Genomic DNA, 8,386 nt, shown 5'->3' on the forward strand with positions numbered 1-8,386 from the left:
AGGCAGAGGGAGAACCAGACTCCCTGCAAGGTACCCGAAGCAGGACTTGATTCTAGGGCCCCAGAATCATGACCTGAGCCAATGGCAGACACTCAACCACTGAGCCCCAAAGGCACCCAAGACACTAATTTGGAAAGATATCTGCACTGCCATGTTTATTGCAGATTTATTTACAATAGGCAAGACATGGAAGCAGGCTAAGTGTCCACCAATGAGTGAATGGAAAAAGAAAATACAGTATATATATGGCGCGCACACACACACACACGCACATGCACTGGAATATTATACAGCCATATAAAGAAGGAAACCGTACCATTTGCAACAACGTGGTTGAATCTTGAAGGCACTATCTTAAGTGAAATAAGTTAGGCATAGAAAGACAAATACTTTATGGTCTCACTTATATGTGGACTCTAAAACAAAACAAAAAAATGAATTCATTGTTATAGAGAATAGATTGGTGTTTGCCAGCGGTGAGGGGGAAAGAGTTGGGCAAAATGGGTGGAGGAGGTCAGAAGTTACAGCATTCCAGGTATAAAATAAACAAGTCCTGGAATGTCATGTACAGCTTGATGACTATTATTCATACTACTGTATCATTTATTTAAAAGTTGGCTAGAGGGGCACCTGGGTGGCTCAGTGGTTGAGTGTCTGCCTTTGTTTCCCATGAATAAATTAGTAAAATCTTAAAAAAAAATACTGTCTTCATTTCCTACAGATAAATACCAGAAGTAGAGTTGCCGAATCACATGATATTTCTATTTTTAAGCTTTCGAGAAATCTTCATACTGTTTTCCATAGTGGCTTCACCAATTTACATTTCCACCAATGGCACACAGAATAGTCTATCTCCATATCCTCATAAACACTTGCTATTTATTATTGGAGTGACAGTAGCCATCTGTTGATGTGGGTGATGTTTCATATATCTTACTGTGATTTCAGTTTTCATTTTCCTGATGATAAGTGATGTTGAGCACTTTTTCATGAATCTGTTTGCCATCTGTATGTCTTCTTCAGAAAAAACGATTATTCAGATCCTCTGTTCATCTTTTTAAAAATATTTTATTTATTTATTCATGAGAGACACACAGAGAGAGGCAGAGACATACGCAGAGGGAGAAGCAAGTTCTCTGTAGGGAGCCTGATGTGAGATTCAATCCCAGGACCCCAGGATCATGCCCTGAGCCAAAAGCAGACACTCAATCACTGAGCCACCCAGGTGTCCCTGCCCAGTTTCTTTAAGGAGGCTCCACACCCAATGTGAGGCTCAAACTCATGACCCCGAGATCAACAGTTGCACGCTCTACTGACTGAACCAAGTTAGGGGCCCCTCCTCTGTCCAATTTTAGTTGAATTGTTTTTGTTTTGCTTTTGCTATTGAATTGTACAAGTTCTTTATATATTTTGGGAATTAATCCCATATTAGGCATATGACTTGCAAAAATTTTCTCCTGCTGGTTGGTTGCCTTTTCACTTTGCTAGTGGTTCCTTTGCTGTGTAGAAGCTTTTTAGGTTGTACTTTTTGATGTAGTCCCAACTTGTTTATTTTTGCTTTTGTTGTCAAGTCCAAAAAATCTTCACCAAGATCCGTGTCAAGGAGTTTACTCTCTGTTTTCTTCTAAGACTTTTATGACTTCAGGTCTTACATTCAAATCTTTCACCCGTTTTGAGTTGATTTTTTGGGTATGGTATAAGATCAGGGTCTATTTACTTTCTTTTAAAGATGTTACTTATTTGAGAGAGAGAGAGAGAGAGAGAGGGAGAGAGGGAGGGAGGGAGAAAGCACAGAGGGAGAGTGAGAGGGAGAAGCAGACTCCCTGCTGAGCAGGGAGCCCAACATGAGGCTCAATCCCAGGACCCTGAGATCATGATCTGAATTGAAGGCAGATGCCCAACCATCTGAGCCACCCAAGCACCCCTCACTTATTTATTATAACAGTTTTTTAGTGGTCTTTAATATTTTATACATATAATATCATGTCAGCTGCAGACAAATACAGTTTTATCTCTTCCTTTCCTATTTGGATGCCTTTTATTTATTTTTTCTTGCCTAATTTCTCTGTCTAGAATTTCTAATAGTATGTTAAATAAAAGTGGTGAGAATGGGCATTCTTGCCTTGTTGCTAATCTTAGAGGAAAAGCTTTTAGCTCTTTACCATTGAGTATGATGTTAGCTGTGGGCTTGTCATATATAGCCTTTATTATATTGAGATGTTATGTTCTGCATTCACTTTGTTGAGAGTTTTTTAAAATAATAAATGGATGTTGAAATTTGTCAAATTCTTTTTATGCATTTATTGAGATGATCATATTTTTTTTTACCTTTTATTTTGTTAATGGGGTATCAAATCTATTGATTTGTGGATGTTGAACCATCCTTGCATCTCTGGAATAACCCACTTGATGATGGCATACAAGCCTTTTAACATATTGTTGAATTCAGTTTGCTAATATTTTGTTGTGGATTTTTGTGTCTGTGTTCATCAGGAATATTGGCCTATAATTTTATTTTCTTGTAGTGTCCTTGTTTGATTTTCATATTACAGTAATGTTGACTTTGTAAAATGAGTTTGGCAGTATTCCAACTGATACTAGAAATACAAAGAATCTTAGAGACTCCTATGAACAATTAATTACATGCCAACAAATTGGACAACCTAGAAGAAACGGATAAATTCTTAGAAACATACAACCTATAAGACCGAATTGTGAAGAAATGAAAATATCTGAACAGACTGATCATCAGAAGGAGATTGAATTAGTAATAAAAAACCTCCCAACAAACAAAAGTTCTGGACCAAATGCCTTCACTCATGAATTCTACCAAATATTTAAAGAATTAATACCAATTATTCTCAAACTCTTCCAAAAAATAGAAAAAGAGAGGATACTTCCAATATTAGAGAGAAATCAATGCCCTTGGTTTTCTTTTAAAAGTAAAGAACTTGGGACGCCTGGGTGGCTCAGCAGTTTAGTGCCTCCCCTTGGCCCAGGGTGTGATCCTGGGATCCCAGGATCGAGTCCCACATTGGGCTCTTGCAGGGAGCAAGTCTCTCTCCGTGTCTCTCATGAATAAATAAATAAAGTCTTTAAAAAAAAAAAGTAAAGAACTCTCAGGATGCCTGGGTGGCCTGGTTGTTGAGCATCTGCCTTTGGCTCAGGTCTTTTTTTTTTTTTTTTTAAAGATTTTTTAATTTATTCATTAGAGACATAGAGAGAGAGAGAGAGGCAGAGACACAGGCAAAGGGAGAAGCAGGCTCCATGCAGGGTGCCCGACGTGGGACTCGATCCCGGGTCTCCAATATCACACCCTGGGCTGAAGACAGCGCTAAACCGCTGAGCCAACCGGGCAGCCCATAGCTCAGATCTTGATCCCAGAGTCCTGGAATCAAGTCCCTCATCAGGCTCCCCATGGGGAGCCTGCTTCTCCCTCTGCTTATGTCTCTGCCTCTCTCCATGTGTCTCTCATGAATGAATAAATAAAATCTTTAAAAAAATAAAAATAAAAGTAAAGAATTCTCCAAGAAGCCTCCCTTCCTTCATCTCACTGGCTAGAATTGGGTCACTTTTCCCTTTCTAATCATGGGCAAGGGTGAGGGTAGTTCCTTTAGATTAATCAGACTTAGGTAGCCCTGGTGGCCCAGTGGTGTAGCGCCGTCTTTGGTCCAGGGTGTGATCCTGGAGACCCAGGATTGAGTCCCGCACTGGACTCCTTGCATGGAGCCTGTTTCTCCCTCTGCCTGTGTCTCTGCTTCTCTCTTTATGTCTCTCATGAATAAATAAATAAAATCTTTTAAAAAAAAGAAAGTTTACCTTTCTTCTTAGGAAGGTCTCTTTATTAGGAAGTGACTTGAGGCTGTGCTCCAGCAAAAATGAGGGGATGCTTGCCTCGCTGAATGGGTAGAGCATGCAACTTTTGATCTGGGGTCGTTGGGCGTGGAGACTACTTTAAATTAATTAATTGGTTAATTAATTAAAAATAAGAATGAGGGGATATGCTTGAGAGAGGAGGATAGGGTGCAGGAAATGGAGGATCCCACCGGGGAGAGAAATAACCACTGGTTCTAGGATGAAGCTGTGTAACAATAGGGGAGGCGGGGGCAGGTGGTTCTCTGGAAGCAAGGAATTATGAAAAGCAATTAGAAGCTCTAGGAAAAATTAAAAGATATATAATTCAGGGTAGATAATCATAGTAAAGTATTGGCTGTGCACTGAACAAAATTATATAACCTTTAAAAGGAAAGGCAATTAATGCTTTTTCATTGTTAGACTCAAATTCTGGACCATCCGGTGAGATGCTGCAAATATTCTACTGGAGTGCTATCCAATAAGGTAACCACTAGCCACATGTGGTTTTTGAGTACTTGAAATGGAGCTCGTTAGTTACAAAGGAGGAACTGAATTTTAAATCTTATTTAATTTTAATTGATATCAATTAAAATAGCCCCATGTGGCTAGTGATTACCATATTGGATGGTACAGCTCTAGACAATGCAAAGAAGAGAACGCAAATATGATCTACTTAGAGCCTTATAAACGCATACATACCCATAACAGAAATAGGGCAGAAGAGAGCTACAGGAAGGGAAGCCACAGTGATGATGGAGGATTTATTACAGCTCACATGTATGTGGCATTTAGAGGCTCTGGTACTGTTCCCTGTACCCTCCATGTCCTGGCTCATTTAATCCTCAGGACAGGGCTGCCTGGCAGATTCTGCTACTAGTTGAATTCTCAGGCTGTTTAGGGATATGGACCCATGAGAAGAACCGAGACTAGAGTAAGTTAAAAGCACTAAAAATTTTTTTTTCAGGACCATGACTTGAGAAGGAAAGGGGAGAGTTGCTGTTCGAGATAAATCCTCTGTACTTATAAAATCATTGCTTTGATGAGAATTTAAACAACAATTATGTTCAGTGAATAAATTAGTACATAAACATCTCTCTGGCCAGATGGAAATTCCTCGGAGGACAAATGCTTGTGCCTGCCCTGTTCCTGGACTGGGTAATGGATGGGAAGAAAGGGCCCCAGGCCCCAAAGCAAGCCCAAATCCTGTAGTCCTGGATTCTGACCTGGAAGATCAGAACTGGACTTATCAATTCTTTTTTTTTTATTATAAAAAATATTTTATTTCTTTATTTTTGAGAGACGCACAGAGAGGCAGAGACATAGGCAGAGAGAGAAGCAGGCCCCATGCTGGGAGCCTGATGTGGGACTCCATCTGGGACTCCAGGATCATGCCCTGGGCCAAAGGCAGACGCTCAACTGCTGAGCCACCCAGACGGTCCTCAATTCATTTCTTATTACATCATTTATCGTATATGAGGTTCTTACCAGGAGCCTCCCCGCCCCCCCCCCCCAACTACTTTAATCCTCCCAAGAACTTTGAGAAATAGTATTATTATCCTTATTTTACAGATGAAGAAACTGAGGCAGAGGGATGAAATGACTGAGCCTAGGAAACACCGAGAGGAGGCGACAGCCGCTCAGGTGCCCCTGTGCCCCCTCCTGGGGCTTCCCTGGCGACCCGGTTTCGGGCCAGGGAGGGGCAGCCTCTCTGGCGCCAACTCCTATCTGCTGCGGTGTCTGGCAGGAAACGGCCCCTCAAAGACCTGCAGAAGGTCGGAGCTGCAAGTCCAAACCCTGGCGAGGAGCGAGGGCCTGGGAGGAGGGAAGCGGTATCTTCATAGAACACCAGTCGCTGGCATCGCTCCGCAGCGCGCAAGCCTCGGGAGGTCGGGGTGGGGGCCGGGCGGGCCTCGCAGTCCCCGCGCTCCGGGCGCCCGCAGCCCCCACTCCTTCCCTACCCTGGCCCCGCCCCTCGCCCTGCTCTAACCTGCTACAGACCCTCTCTTTCTCTTGGCCAGAGAACTGCACAGGACCCACCGCCTACTGTGTACGAAGCCCTTTTAGGTGCCGCTGGGACAGCAGCAAACACACACTTGTACTGTCCCGGAGCTTTCGTTCCGGTGGGGCCAGAAAGACAGAAACGAGGTAGAGCGGACACAGCAAATGAGGAGGTGTGAAGCGCTGCGGTGGCGGGCGGAACGCGGCGCGCGGGCCCCGGGGGAGGGCACAGTCTTAAACAGGGTGGAGCCATACTGAGAAGGTAACATGTGAGCCAAAACTTGGGAGAAACGGAGCCATCTTGCTGTCTGGGTGAAGAGCCTTCCAAGTGGGCAGTGGCAGCAACCGAGGCCTCCGAGGCTCGGGTTCTTCAGAAACCACAATGAAGGGGCAGGTGGCAGGAACAGAGGGAAGGAGAGGGAGGGAGGGTCAGATGGGCTACAGCCTTGTTGGCCATTCTGAGGACTCAAGGTGGGTGAGAGCACTCGCTGGTTGTCTGAGCCCTGACAAGTCTCTGAACTGTTCCATTTCTCAGTTTCTTCACCTGTAAGATGAGTGCAACGACATGCATCTTACAGAGTAGCTGTGAAGAGTGAGTGCTCTGTAAATGGGAAGCGCTTGGCACTGAGCCTGGCCTGTTCTGGGGCAGGTTATTTAACCTCTCTGACCTTGGCCTCCTCACCTGTAAAATGGGCTTGCGGTGAGGAGCAGCTGGAACCATGCACCATCTTTGGTTCTATAGATGGCAGACCACTGCTACCAGAGTTTTCTAAAGACTGCTTTTCTGTGATGGCTTGAGGGCAATGATCACCCCTATAGTTCACATTCTCATCATCTCTCCCCCCAGCCCACGGTCTACATTCTGTGCTGACAGGTCCCCGTTTCTTGAGCGTTGAGGCCAGAGCCTGGACCAGCCACCTTCTCCTTGCTCTCCCCAGATTTGGGGCCCCACAGAGAGCCCAAGGAGCACACAACTTTGTCAGCAGCAATTTGGTTAGAATGACATTTTCTCAAGAATGCATTTTGCTTCAGTTTTTTTTTTTTTAATTTTTATTATTTAAAAAAATTATTTATTTATTTATTTATTCATGAGAGACACATAGAGAGGCAGAGACACAGGCAGAATGAGAAGCAGGCTCCATGAGGGAAGCCCGATGTGGGACTCTGTCCTGGAATTCCAGGATCATGACCTGAACCAAAGGCAGATGCTCAACGGCTGAGCCACCCAGGAGTCCCTCTTTTTGAATTATTTTTAAAAAGTTTTTTTCCTCTGAGTTATTTGGATTTGTCTTGTCTTTTTTTAAATCCCTTCTCCCACCCTCTCTTGATTTGTCTTGTTTTAATTAATTAATTTATTTAAGTAAATTAATCTACACCCAACACGAGGTTCAAACCCCTGACCCCGAGATCAAGAGTCCCACGCCCCTCTGACTAAGCCAGCCAGGCTCCCCCTACCTTAGTAATTTTAATAGAGTGGAATATTGGGAATCTTTGTGTAGTCTTTTCTTTTTTAAGATTTTATTTATTTATTCAGTAGAGACAGAGACACAGGCAAAGAAGCAGGCTCCTCGCAGGGAACCTGATGCGGGACTTGATCTCGGGACCCTGGGATCATGCCCTGAGCCAAAGGCAGATGCTCAACCTCCTGAGCCACCCAGGAGTCCCTCTTTGTGTAATCTTACAAATATTTTTGTTGACTCTTTAAAATTAGAAAAAAAAAATCAACCTCCAATTACTTTTCAGCCAATTATTTGTACTTTTCTGTTGCCATAGCAACATGTTGAAATAACCTAAATGTCTGACAAAGGAAGACATTCTGACAATGTCTGACAATGACATTCTTTTCTTCCTTTATCTCTTTCTTTCTTCTTTTTTTTTGTATTTATTTTTTTATTGGAGTTCGATTTGCCAACATATAGCATACATTTATCTCTTTCTTTCTTCTTTCCTTCTTTCATTTGTTAAGTACAAAACATTGTGTACAATAAGATTTAACATAATGAATTACATGCATATATGCTTTCTTTTTTTTTAATTTTATTTATTTATGATAGTCACAGAGAGAGACAGAGAGAGAGAGAGAGAGAGGCAGAGACATAGGCAGAGGGAGAAGCAGGCTCCATCCAGGGAGCCCAATGTGGGACTTGATCCCGGGTCTCCAGGATTGCACCCTGGGCCAAAGGCAGGCGCTAAACTGCTGCGCCACCCAGGGATCCCGCATATATGCTTTCATAAACACAGACACAAACTGCAACTTTTTATGAATGCTTATCTGGTGGCAGAATTTGGAGCTTTTCCTCTTACACTCTCCTGACTGTCGGGAGAGGCGATCCACCACAATCCATAATGGCTCCGAGCGTCCCGACACACTCTTGCTAGCATGACAAGACTGCCAGGTCCTGGGCGCTCTACCTTCCAGCAATTTCTCAGGGCTTTGTTTGCAGTGAATAATTCTGAGGTATAAGGGATGGCTCCCTGAAGAGAAGACTTACTTTCCACCTGTTCAAATAGAGGGAAATGCCCCAAGCCCAGT

This window comes from Vulpes vulpes, chromosome 3 (genome assembly GCF_048418805.1).
Source record: "Vulpes vulpes isolate BD-2025 chromosome 3, VulVul3, whole genome shotgun sequence".
Taxonomy (NCBI): domain Eukaryota; kingdom Metazoa; phylum Chordata; class Mammalia; order Carnivora; family Canidae; genus Vulpes; species Vulpes vulpes.